The following is a 14,487-nucleotide window of genomic DNA, read 5'->3' on the forward strand; positions in this document are numbered from 1 at the left end:
TATATATATGAATCCAGGATATGTATAAATACAGTACTAGATTCATTGCACTACATGAGACATGGGAATCCAGTAAGGAAAGAGCAGAACCACACCTAGCGTTATTTGACTCTTACCCCTTGGGGTGGAACTCACCCTTCCATTCACATTCATTTAGGCAAACCTAATGGTTCAGAGAGCTATAGAACATTTTCAGTGTAACTCTAGCTTCTCATACCCAAGATTATGACTCAGGAAATCTACACAGGAATATTTAACTTTTCAAAACCCCATCCCTGATTGCATTGTATGACTGTGTTTCAGAATTGTGGTTCTACCACTATTATTTAACAGACACATACTGAGTAGAGGAAATGCACCATGCTGGATGCTGGGGGTTATTAATTTTTATGAAAAAACAAACAATTGTCCTGTCTTTTCCAAGTTTTTAGCTTAATGAAAGAGAAAGAAATGTAGACAATTTAGTTAGGCTAATTCTTTTAACATGCTAAACCTGTTTCCCCTTCCTCGGATCTTAATTGTTTTGAACAAACTGAAGTGTGGCTTCTATTCTCTCCAGTTCAACTGAGACTGATTTTACACAATACAAATAAAATAATCAACATTTTCTGTGTCACCAAACACAGAGCAAGAACCTTTACTACCTACCACGCTCATGAGGCAGGAGATGAGCGCATCACAGAGTAGCTGGGCTGTTGGACCCGGTCTATCAATCACAGAGACCTGTTGGTCACTGAGATTCAGAATAGGTGCACAGAACAACTTCTGTTCCCTGCCTGATACCAATCAAGTAATGCTGTCTTCAGTTCTGGCACACAATCACACCAGCTCTTGTAGGACGACCTAGACCTGAAATCGAAACAGGACCATGAAGATGTGCCATGTAGCTCATGGTCTCTGTTAGTCTTTTCACTTGCTTGCCCTGCACTGTGTAGGTGTACTTCTTTTCCTACTCTAAGTAGTCCACACACACTGTACAGATCATTTCCTTTCTGTTATCATTAATACATTTAATAAAGTAAAACCTCTAGGGATTTTGGTTTGTTTGCTTGTCATGTCCAGTTCTTTGAACAGAAAAACAAGAGCTTGAATGGAACTCCTGGGGACCCCGGCACCCATGAACAATATGACTCACTTTTAGGAACCATCTCATATACGGGACTATTCTTATTTTTGGTTAAAAATTACTTGTAATTTTTGAATGCAACTTGCCTCTTACCTGATTGATGCTGTTGTTCTCATATTGTGTGTTCTATCATTGGTTACTTTTCTTCTGATTAAAATTGAATATGTCTGGGATCTGTCTGTTTTAGTGCCTTTTCTTCCATTAGTACCATATCCTTATGTGACACTATACTTTTTCAGAATTATTTGATGTTTCAGAATTATTGGGTGTCAGTGACACCCAAATATATGCTGTAACTTAGATTTTTTTTCTCTTAAGCATCTAAATTTCATTGCCTACTTTTTATTGAATTTTCAACAAGTTTCTGACCAAAATATCCAAAAGAGATCTCTAGATTCAATTCCCCTTGTGTTGCTTATCAATACTTTGATAAAATGGAAACTGCCTACTCAGTGATGAGTGGGCTGGAAATCTGTCTGCTACTATGCAGAAGAAATAATGACATGGTCCTTAGGTTTCTGGAAAGACTGTGTAGGGGCTGAGATGCTGCATTTCAAGACATGTAGAATAACTCTAGATGATACTGGGAATCAGTTTATGACTATGAGTTTAGTACACATAAAAATATTAAGATTAAGAAAGCTAAGCATTGAGTAATGAGCAAAATGGATCAGCCACTAAGATGTATCTAGGAACTGTATTACCCAAGATGATGACCAGACTCAGAGCAGACATTATGTGTCAGGCTGCGAGTTATTACATGAATTTAGTTGACTGTTCAGGATATATTTGGAGACAGTGTGGAGATGATTAGTGCATAGGATTCCCAAGTGCCAAGAGTTTGAGAAGAAATTACATTATTTTCTAATGGAAAAGAAATAGTTTCTAATTGCTTTAAGGAGCTAAGCAATGTTAATGTCCTCTTTATGAATGCTGCAGGGCCTGGTTTGTGTAAAAACAAATATACAGTTCAAAGGCCTCCAAGGAGAACAAGTTCTGGAGAGAGCTATGATTTATTCCAGGGCAGGAACCCTCTCTCTATAAAAGAGCTGAAAACATTAGTGGAATGTGATTAACTTCGTGCATGGAGTGGTGAACGAGAGACATTACGTAGTGTCATTATTAGGCAGAGAGAGAAAAAAGAAAATAAGAGAAACTGGTGCGATAGTAATTAGTTGATGAGACATATTTTTGGCAGTAACCAGACACAATACAAGTAAATGTTCTGAGATGAATGCCTGTCATGAAAGCTTCCCTGAGAACCTCCCAGAGCATCATACGTTATGTCTTTCCAATCTAAAGATAGTCTTGGGATAGAATTATGAAAAGTCTGAGATTCAGTCTCTTAATTTTATTTGAAATGATATAAAAAGAAAGAACTCATAGGTTTGGTTGCCTGAAACTTGGGGAGAATTGTTCAATAAAACAAAAGATATAGAGGAATTTTTTTTACATATAAAGTAACACATTCTCCAGAGGTATATAGCTATTTGAACTTTTGCAATGATGATTTATGTGAATATGTTCTATATATGTTTCATCTCTAGATCTCTAAGTGTTTTTAAATCACTTCATTATTGAATCATAGATGAGGTTTTTTATATTTTATGTATTTATTACAGAGTCTACAGGGTCTTACTACGTAGATTGGACTCATAGTGATCCTCCTGTTTTCAGGCTCCCAAGTGCGGGGATGACAGACATGCACCCCCACTCCCGATCTCAGTCAATGTCTCAGCTCACCCCTGGGGTGCGGCCAGGCACTGCATGCCAAACCTTGGCCTCTGTGCTCTGCCTAAGCAGGCGCTATAGTCCACTGAGCTATCTGGCTGGCCCTGATGAATTTTTAAAATGCTGAAAATTATATAGCAAGATATTTTAACAAATACCCATTTATGAAATAACAAAACACAATTCTAAGTCCGATAAATACTGTGTCAATTCATTTAATATGATTAGCTAAAAGAAAATTTATTTTGTTTTTTGGTTGGAGAAATATTTACTTTCAGTTGTCATTTCTCTGTATATGTGTAATAGCAGAATCTCTAGGAATTGGCTCATGTTTTCTTCACACAGTTTCAACCCAAGGCATTCATATGTGACCAAATTATTTGAATTTTTGAAAATTGAAATATTTGCCATGGTACTGTGGTGGTTCTCTTTATAAGAAGTACCATAAGAAAACATTCTAACTGCACATGTGTACATTTTTACATATTTTTCAACAGATTTATAAAAGGTCACAGTGCTTTCTCTTTAAGGTTTTCTAATATTGTCCACAACTCATAAGATTCTTTGGACACTGGGGAGACAGTGCTGCAATTTAAGCACCTGCCTGGCAAGCACAGTTACCAAGTTGAATCCCCAGTACCACATGCCGTGCCAGCTCCAGAAACCAGGGCACGCCTTGTGGACCCCGAAACCCAGCTTGGTGGCGTATGCTGGAACAGGAGGCTCACTATGAGTCCGAACTGTGGAGCAAGACCCTGTATCAAATAAGACAATTAATTAATAAATAGTTTTAAAAATATTCTTTAAAATGATAGTATGTTTTTGCAACGCATAATGATTAACTTCCTCAGGGGATTGCTGTACAACGTACACAACACATTGTAGTAAGTTATTAGCTCTTCCAACTGCTGTTATTTTACTGTTTCTTCAAGAGGATAACTAGCACATTATGTTGTCAGCATGTTTAAGGAAATCACTTAAGAAAATCTCTCTCTCTCTCTCTCTCTCTCTCTCTCTCTCTCTCTCTCTCCAAAAACACATTTTTTTTTTGCTATAAGCTGAACTTTTAATGTAGAAGCAGAGGTACAAGTACATAGGATTACAATTATGGATTTTTTTTAAAACATTCAGAAGGCTGTAAATTTAAAGGCTATCTCATATATTTTGTAGGTGTATGCTACAGTAATTTAATTAGGAAATAATCTGCCCAGAAAAATAATCTGCCTACAAAAAGAGAAAGCGAGGCACTGTTCAAAAACTAAAAGCTTTAAACGTATTATCACTTTTTAAAAGATTAAAACACAATGACAGGCATGCACAAGCTTGGCCATTTTTGCAAGATTGTCTACTAAGACTTTTCTGAAAATTTTCTGAAATTCATTTTCGTTAAGTGTTTTTCATACATGTAAAGACTGTAAGTATAATGCAGATCTAGAAATATGGAAAAACCTAGATCCGTGCTACAATCCCCTGAAGGTGATAAGCACACACAACTTCTATCTTCTTACAGAACTCCTGTCACATTACAGTTGTAGTCACCAGTTATAGACGTGCATTTTCGTTACTACTCACAAACTACTTGAAGAAGAATGTTTAGCAATACCAGTGAACTGCACGCTAACACAGTTCTTTATTCAGTATATGGAGCAGTTAGTGAGAAATTAGGTCCTGCTTGCAGAAAATTCAGCTCCAGATAGGAAACCTTTCCATTGTTAAATGTGCTCATGAAATGAAGAAAATTGCAAGTAGGTCCAAACTTAATGAAATCATAACGATTAAGGTTTATATCCAGATAGTACATTTTTTCCTATGTCAATATTCCACATTGTATTTCTCTCCTTTACAAATGAAACCACAAGGGCTGGCCAAATAGCTCAGGGGATTAAAGCACCTGCAAGCAGGCACAGGGGCTGAGAATTTGATCCCCACGCCTGCTGTGTCAGCCCCAGCCCCGGAGCAGACTGAGATGGCAATTGACACTGGCCGTGGTGGTGCACACCTGTAATCCCAGCTCTTGGGAGGCTGTAAACAGGCAGATCACTATAAGTCCGATTTAGTAGTGAGACCCTGAACACCCTGTAGACCCTTCCCTAAAATATACACAAAAAAAGTAAAAAAAGAAAAAAGAAAAGAAAAGAAATCACATTGTACAGAACTTTTTTTTTTGTATTCAGTTCAGGGTCTACAGAGTCTACAGATTCTACAGGGTCTCACTACACAGATCGGACTCCTAGTGATCCCCCTGTTTGCAGCCTGCCAAGTGCTGGGGTTACAGGCATGCACCACCACACCCAGTCTCAATCACCTTCTCAGCACACCCTGAGTGTGGGACCTGCATGGCACAGCTGGGGATAGAACCCCAGACCCCTATGTCTGCCTACACAGGCGCTTTAATCTGCTGAGCTATCTGGCCAGCCCTCTGCAGAACTTTTAAGTTGCTTATTTTCTAGTATCTCATCTAACTAAGTTCATTCAGGTGTGTGAAAGGATGTTTCAAGTAAAAGAAGATTAAATTTTAGACTTAGGCATAAAATTAGAGATGCAGAAGACAGCCTAAGTTACATTATTTATGCGCACCGTTATACTCTTCGGAGAGCATTCCTACCACTTTTTTTGTACAGCTATTTTTTGACATATGATTCTACTTTGAATGATATATAGCAGTTCTCACACTTTCTCATGGAAGCTTAAGGTGGTATTAAAAAGATACGGTGAATAGTTACAGGAAGAAAAATGTTAAATATGTTCTACTTCTAAAAATATCGGCAACTCTTCTGGATGAACATGCTTTCAAGTAAGTACTTTGTTACTTGTTTTAATGTATTATATCAATTGGGATGACCCTAGGTACTGTGTAGATTTTGAAGTGTTTCTTAAATCTGTTTCTTATTCTTCTCATGGTAACTACATTTGTACCAATGAGATAGAGAGTCAATTATAGATATGATTTATGGACAAAAATACAGGAGATAAAACTGGACTTGTTCACTGATTCATTAAGAAAAGTACATAAAAATGTAAAGTGTTGAATATTGCCATCTTCTAAAAGAAAAATCTAAATTACTGAACTTTAAATGTTGGTACTCAGAAATAAACAAATGAAACTTACTGGAAGAATTGATCTTTGAAATGTTTACTCCGAAACCAATATAAAAATGCATAAGCAAGTAGGGAGGGTCTGTGTTCCCACCTGAAATGATATCCTTAGAGATTAGCCACCTAGTGTGCTCCCCATGGAGACTCCACTGGTGTCTCTTGGTAGCCTTTTCTCTATAGACTTTTGGAAACGCACAGCAGGGTCAGACATTGTACATGACAGAATTTGCAGCTGAAGTGGCCTAGGGTTTCTGAGTGATCATGCAGGAGTTCCAAATGAAAGGCAAATTCAGATGGCGCTGAAGTAGGAGACTGTGTGAGAGAGGTCTGAAAATTTCTGAGTAAATACATAATAAATAAATAAATGAATAAATAAGACCTGGTTCATACTATGAGAGGTTTAACACTGAAACCTAAGTCCCCTCCCCAAGCATCTCTGGAAACAAATTTCTCTTCTTCAGCCATGGGGCCCTCTTCTTATGGTAAGACACTTTATGTTCTAATAGTATGAAAAATAAACATTCAAAGGTACCTGCTATGCTTAAAAATTGTTTGTTCTTGACCTGAGCTAGATGAAAATTATAATATACTTCCCACTATTAATATATAGGTGTGTTCAGCTCTCAGCAGGGAATTTTCTCTTCCCAGTTAGGCATTTCTACACTATCTGAGTTTTATTCCCTTGCTGATCTTGCTAAGGCATTATCTGTTTGAACTTGATTATCATCTGTTAGTAAAGCAAAAATTATGCTTTCCCATAAGTCAGAAAATTATGGGGAGTGAAGTGGGGATTAATGTTATAGTGTACTTTGAACTCCTAGAACAAAGTGAAAAGTTAGCATGAGATCAGTTTTTGTTCTATACCTGGTCACAATTTTATTAATTTAAGCCCCAACTAACTTATTAAAGAGCTTTGTCATAAAAAGTTGCTAACTAGGGAATTGTCACTCTGTTAGACCATTGGTCACAATGGTTTATCATTATAGAATTTTACAGCATTGTAAATGTAGGAATGCATTTTAATGTATATACAGTTGTGGAAGTTCACTTTTTAAAAAGTAAATATAAAAGTTCTCATTTAATCTACAGTTTAAATATTTTATGTTTAATTTTATATAGTAGACAGTTCAACACAGACTTTAGCATAATGTTTGAGAATAAGCATAAATATATTAGCTAAGTTACAGAGTTCTTTTAAAATATGTTTTAATTTAAATAATTTCATTACTTATTTGATTTACCAAAGGTTAAAAAAATATGAATTTGAGTGAATTTCATCATTAATAAAAAGTATCAAAAACAGATAAACTCTTACTTTAGAATTTTAATGTAACAATACAACTTTACCTAATGGCTTTGAAATTAACATCGGAATACAATTTGTTCAATTAGAAATTGATATGATTAATATAATGTTTGATATCAATCTCAGAGTTTTTAGAATGTTTACTTAGTATTTGTAAATTGTCAATATTATAGCTGTTCTTAACATAGGCTTTGAGATGATTACTGTGTCTCAGCTTTACTTCTGCCAAAGGGTTATCACCAAGACTAAGGGAAGAGTCACGGCCATTGCTTGACCAATTTGCTCTCTGTGAAAGCCTGAGAAAATGCTTTCCCTCTAGGTGACTCTCCTTAGGCACACTATACATCCTCGATCACTTTTCTCTGTGGCCCCATAATCTCCTTGAACAGAAAATTTGGGACACCTCTCTGAGTTATAGGATGTTACAGTACAGATTCTCTTATGTTCTGAGTCCTCACTGACATTGAAGGGCTAGGGCCAAAATATTGATGAATCTTTTTAGCCCTTCTTTTTCTCTAATTTTTTGGTCTGACACTGACAAAAGATCTACAAACTGCTGTACATGGTTTCAGGGTAAATCCTGAGGGGATTTGACTGACCTTGTCAGACACAAAAGTTACATTTTTTGTTATGTAAGTCTTGCTTTATCTTGGTCTTAACCATCCAGCAGAAAGGTATAAAAATGAGATATAAAAAGTAAAATCATATTAATATGCTGAACTGTAAAATGTTCAAGTCAACAACTTCTGACATTGCCAGTTCTGCTGATAATCCATTGCTATTATGGACTATTAGACTATATTGGGTTATTTTGCTGAATTCATGCACCTATGAATGGCAATGGAACACCTATCTCTGACAAAATAAAACAAAAAAGGGGGATATAAATGAAGGAAAAAACTTCATAGTGAAAAAATATATATCTGTATATACAAAATAGTTAGGATGGATATACTTTTTCTTAGTTGAATGAGAAGAAAGATTTGTACTAATAGTTTTTAGAGAAGATATCATGTGTGCATCTTGTCCTCTGAAACTACTATGAAGACAACAATATGCAATGTATTAATTATTGTAACTGTCCTACTAACCTGTTTTGGAACTATCTCATTGCTATTTCTTTCTCGTTAAAATTAATTTTAAAAAACTTACAAAAGAAAAATACTAAGGGAAATTAATTCTATGCACCAGTTATTCAATTACTGCTACTAATAGACCTTGATCACTATAGTTGTTTTTATTCCATTTATTATAAAATGCAGAGAAACACAATGGGACAGACCTTTTGGATTTCATTTTGGAGCAGGGTCTCACTGTAGCACAGTGTGGCCATGAACTGAGTTATGTAGCTCAGCTCATTCCAGGTGGCCTGGAATTTTACAGTGATCCTACGTCTCTGCCTCTTGAGTACTAAGATTACAACCAGACCCCAACAAGCCTGGCTGGAACCAATATTTATTTATTTTTATTTATTTATTAATGTATTTACTCAGCACAGGGTCTCGCTATGCAGCTGTGACTCATAGTGATCCTCCCGTCTCAGCCTCCCCCAGTTCTGGGATTACAGGTGTGTGACACCATCCCAATTTCAGTGGCCTGTATGGCCAGCCCAGGGATCCGGAGCTGGCACAGCATGTGGTACTGGGAATCAAACCTGGGTCCTTGTGCTTGCCAGGCAAGTGCTTAGATTGCTGAACTATCTCCCCAGTTCTGGAACCATTTTTTTTTATTTAGAGTATTTGCTGATTGCCATGTGTTGAATTAAAAATACTTGTGTCTACTAGTTATGTCTAGCGCTTCCCTCTGTACTACTTGTCTTGATTTACATCTGAAGTTAGAGTGCTCATGTTGGGCTAGGTAAAGTAAACTGACAAAAATGTACCCTTTGATGAAAGGTAAAAGAATCTTGAAAACCCTGTTCATGCTTACAGGAGTATTAGAATGGGCCATATTAGGCAAGTTCCTGTTGAGTACATGACACTACTGTAAACATTTGTAATGCAGAAATAAGTTTTGTGGATACCTCGATGTAATTCGTTCTACCAGGGTAGAAAGTCGTATGCCTGTGTGCATATGCATAAGAACTATATTTATTGTGCTAACACTGGTATTATGCATAGTGACTCCACCTCTGTAGCAGTAGAAGTACACTGCAATGCTAGCTCCTAAATGGTTAGGATCCTAAATGTTGTATGAAACGCTAATCTTCTTTTTTGTCACAATACAGCTGATTTTTTCGTGCTGTCCAGTAGTGTTAAACACATTCAAACTTTCTCTAATTTGCAATGAAATGCTAGTAACAATCAGAGAGGATAAAATGGAGAAGAATTTGAGGTTCACAGTATGTCATGGATGTGATTATTTCCTCTCCTTATGAAAATCATACGTATATACTTATGGTAGTAAAAATAATATTTAGAGGAAAAGTTCTATAGATCTCTCAATTGGGGTACTTGTATCTGGTTCAGTTCATATGTATGCACAGTAAATCTTTATCATTAATTGAAATCTATGGATAAATAGTGACATCTAAGTTACTTACAGTAAGGACATATGATGAGTTAATAATTCTGAATAGCTTTGCAGAATTGTAAATCTTATGTGACCAGTAAATAGCCTCAAGTGACAGAGTTGTGTTTTTTTCTTTCTTTAACCTTTGCCATTAAAATTGTTGAATTTCTAAGAAATAGGAAAAAATTTCATGCATGAACAATCTTGTACCTTGGTATTTTGTATGGCTCATCAATTTCAATCTCATCAAGGCTTATAATTAATCAAATAGATGTATTAATCACCAGTATAGTTATTAAAAATATGTGCATATACAAACCCACATACATGGCATGATTTATATGGTCCCGACAAATAAAATGATTCAGTTGCATAAAAGGCATAATATAGAAGTAGCTCCAAGTTCAAAGAAGAAAACCTGACCTACTCAAGCCCTTGCAATTGTGGGCTGTGTAATTTGAGACACATCACTTAAAATCTTATCACTGCAGTTTCTGAAGAGAGTTATTGTACATCATTTCCAAAAGGTTTCTAAGCTGTAAGTTTGTGAAAACCACATGATTGCCTGTCTTCATTTCTTGTCGAGGCATCATAGCTCTCTTCTGGTCTGATGCGATATGTAATTGTTCTTTAAGGAACAAAAGGTCTTGGCTCTGCTGGATTTCTGTGTTGAGGAAAGACTGGTGATGGGTAGGTGGGTGCAGCATGAAGCATAGAGGTATGGAAAGAAAGAGAAAAATGGAGAATAGCAGAGGGGGGAATATCAAATGTGCACTTTGAAGAATATTGAATGTTTACATCTGGCAGCCACTGTGTCACCTTTATATTAGAGGTCCTGTTTTCTATTACATTTACTTCCCTAAAGAATTTATATGTTTAAGGAGAATTCAAGGAACAAAGAATTGAAGGTTTAGACTGAGAAAAGTTTGGCTTTTTAAAAACAATTTTATTTTTAACTAAGAAACCTGTTCTATCCAATTTGAGTAATTGTATCGTGTGTCCTTCTATATAACATAATTCTCTTTTAAGAATAAATTTATTTTAGAAGGGTAGTGTAGGTATGTTGAAACTTGCTTGCTTTAAACTTTTAGATTTATTTGAAACATTTGTATATTAACTATATATAATTATACAGGTAGATATGGGTAATGTTTCAATAGTTATTCTATTTGTGTAGAAAAGTGTCTTGAAAACTCTCAGTAGTTTTAAAGGAAGCTGTGAGCAAGATGAAAACGCTCTTTACCTCTGCCTTTCCAGCTCACATTGTTTCTTCTACTTGCTATTGTAAAACAAAAGACATTTAAATATTCATTCTAAAAATAAAGTGCTTGATTAATCCCTTGCTGAGTAACTTGGTCCTTCTAGCCAGTGGCTCTGTGAAAATCACATGCAAATAAAGAGTACTTTAAGTTCGGCTATGACTCACATTTTGTTCTTGCATGTGGATTTAAGTATCCTACTGTATGGGATTATGTCTATGTTAATATAAGCAAAGATTAATCAATTAATGTTTCTTGAGTGTCTGAATTATTCAGATTCTCTGACAGACAATCTAAAGATGAAAATAAGTTTTGTGCTCTAGGAAATGATCTTCTGCTGCAGAGATTCGAGTGTCACCTACAGTGGTGGACACTCAATAGCTGAATTTATGTGAAAAAATTTAGAATGTTTTGGGTACTTTTGAGTTAGGTAAAGTGATTTAATAAATCTTTTATTAGCAGAACATTTTCAAATTTCTAACAAATGAATTGATTTTGTGATCTACAGTAATATCAAGTTTTGAAAACTAAAATTTTCAGGGAAGGGAGGGAGAAAAGGTGGAAGGGAGAGAGAGAGAGAGAGAGAGAGAGAGAGAGAGAGAGAGAGAGAGAGGAGAAAGAGACAGAGACAGACAGACAGACAGACAGACAGACAGACAGACAGATTATTACTCCTGGAGGTATGGAAGAAATTTGGTTTGGATTTACAGTCAAAAGTAATTGAGCAAGTGAATGAATGGATTATAAGAATTTATGTTTTTTTTTTTGTATTAGGGACTGACCTCAGGGCTTTGGTCTTGCCTGGCAGGGGCTTAGGAGCTGAGCTATATCCTCAGCCATAGGAATATTTAAATATATTTGTAGACCATAATTCTGGTTCAACAATGCAGAAGTACCATTGTTTATCAGTAGGCTATTTGATTTATGCAGTGATTTGATTTATACAATGATTTATCAATTCTCAAAATCAGAACAAGACTTTTACACGTGTCACCCATCAACAACTTAAACTTCGTGATATCACCATGGTTTTATGACTATTGTAAGCTATAAATATTTTTCCAGCTCTATAGAACTGTCTACGTTTAGTATTCATCTGTTATTTGCCTGTGACTTACATAAAGATTATTTTCTGCAGCATTACATCTAACACGAATTCATGCATTAGTGCCCTTTCGGAGATGAGCAAGCATGATACCTTGAACTTAGCACCATCACTTTCTCTGTTACCATCATTGTTACAGAAATTAGAGCTGTTCTCATCCCACTAAAGAAATCCATTCAATTCCTGGCCTATGCAGTGCCCTGTCATCTTCAGGCTGGCCATATAGCTCAGCAGATTAAAGCCCCTGCAAGCAGGCACCGGGACCGGGGGTTCAAGCCCCAGGGCCTGCTGTGCCAGCCCTGCCCCAGGGCGGCTGAGATGGCAATTGAGACTGGGTGTGGTGGTGCGTGCCAGTAACCCCAGCTCCTGAGAGGCTGTAAACGGGTGGATCACTAACTGATCTAGTAGGGAGACCCTGTACACCCTGTAGACCCTTCCTTAAAATACAAAAAAAAAAAAAAAAATCCAAAATATAAATAAAAATTTGCACAATAAAAGGTAACAGGGATTAGGAAGATGGATCTCTCCCAAACAGTAGGGGGATCAAGAGATGAAAGGAAAAGGGGAAGGGACTGAAATAACATTAAGATGTTTCATGTTCACTTTGCTACTCATAAAGAATGAGGCCGGGTTCAAACCCAGGCATGCGGTGCCGGCCCCGCCTCCAGGGACAGCGACTGAGACTGGGCGTGGTGGCACGCGCCTGTAATCCCAGAGCTTGGAAGGCTGAAAACAAATCCCCACAAGTCCTATCTATGTAGTGAGAACCTATACACCATGTAGACCCTGTCCTAAATACATCAAAAATTAAAAATTAAAAAAGAAGGTAAATATGTACTGCAATCATGTACTAATAAAACATAATGCAAAGAAACAGAATCTCTACTTGTGGAGATGGCTAAGTAGGAGATGATAGAATAGGGAAATTTAGAGAATAGTATTGATTTATCCTTTGATCATTCTTTTCAGTTTTGTCAGTGTACTGTGTGTGTGCGCGCATGTGTGTGTGTGTGTGTGTGTGTGTGTGTGTGTGTGTGCACGTGCACACACAGAATGGAAGAGATCATGGGATATGAAATAAAAGTGACTGTAAAGTACGCCTAGGAGGATCTGTGTGCATGTCATCCTGTTAGGTATACTGTTAGGAACGTTGCATTTGAGAACTGTATTGTTATCAAAATAAATCTAGGATATTTATTATTGAATGATGCTGGGAATGTGCATTATTTTCAAGGTTGGATAGATGATATTATTATGACTATTGCAAGTGTGTGGAACTCAGGAACTTATTTTTGTGATGTTATTTTTGTGACTACTTTCTGATACCTGGGATCAAACACAAGAGTGATCTTTCACTGACCTACATCCCCAAAACATTTTACACTTTTTATTTTGAGACCTGATTTTACTAAACCACTCAGTTGGAACTGGAACTTGCAATTTCTCTGTATCCTTTCTCAGCAATTCATACTAAACTCAGCAAAGATTTTAGAACCTTTGTTAACAAAAAATGCTCCATGCTCTTTTTTGGGTACAAGTCAAATTTAAGATGACATTTTATAGCAGAAAAAAAAGTAAATAAATATCTGGGATTTGAAATGTTGGCTAAGATTTCCTGCAAGTTGCTTACACCTTTGCAGGAAGATTACCTGTTTCTTCTGTGTAGCTCTTGTTGTCTGCGGAAAGATGAGCTGTTTATTTTGTGCATTTCTTTTCAGTATATCTTAATGCAGCCCTGAATTGATTAATTTGCTATCATTTCTGCCATTGATTAAGCCACCTGTAATAGTTAAGGCAGTGGAAGTTTTCTGTCACTTAACAGTAAAATAATTTCATTAAAACATTGTCAATACTCAGATAAACAGCACAAGTCAACCACATCATCTGCTAGAAAACAGTTGGTTACAGATGTCTTCTAACAGATTCATTTAGAATTCTGTACAGGCTAAAATATCTCTTTACAAAATACACATTAGTTCTGAGATTATCTGGTTGAAAAGAAATGGCTGCTTCAGCTCCAGCTATGGGAAAAATAGATCATACGTTAAAAATTGTGTATATCTGAATCTCATAGTATTAGATTTCAACATAATGATTAATCTGTATCTGCATTAATGTTGCTGCATACTAAAAAGTCTTCATAAAAATGATTTCAATGAGCAAGAAAGAGATACTATTTATTGTCGATATATTTTTATCAAATGTTAATTTCTAAAGTATGTGTCAGTATCATTGTGTCAGCAATGATAGGTAAGGTAAATTTAATATTTTGCTGTTTTCCTATTTTTATACATGTGGAAATGATTACTATGGTAAAACACATTCACATCTTCCTTGCCATACTTATGAATAT

The 14,487-nt window shown here is 36.1% G+C and overlaps 1 protein-coding gene across 2 annotated transcripts in view; it reads left to right on the plus strand.

Moving 5' to 3' along the window:
- Positions 1–14,487, plus strand: part of Grid2 (glutamate ionotropic receptor delta type subunit 2) — a 1,592,033-nt gene that overhangs the window by 277,905 nt on the left and 1,299,641 nt on the right. The gene's annotated exons all lie outside the window — the stretch shown is intronic.

The sequence above is a fragment of the Octodon degus genome, unplaced genomic scaffold, assembly GCF_000260255.1.
Source record: "Octodon degus isolate 3935 unplaced genomic scaffold, OctDeg1.0 scaffold00125, whole genome shotgun sequence".
In the NCBI taxonomy this organism is placed as follows: domain Eukaryota; kingdom Metazoa; phylum Chordata; class Mammalia; order Rodentia; family Octodontidae; genus Octodon; species Octodon degus.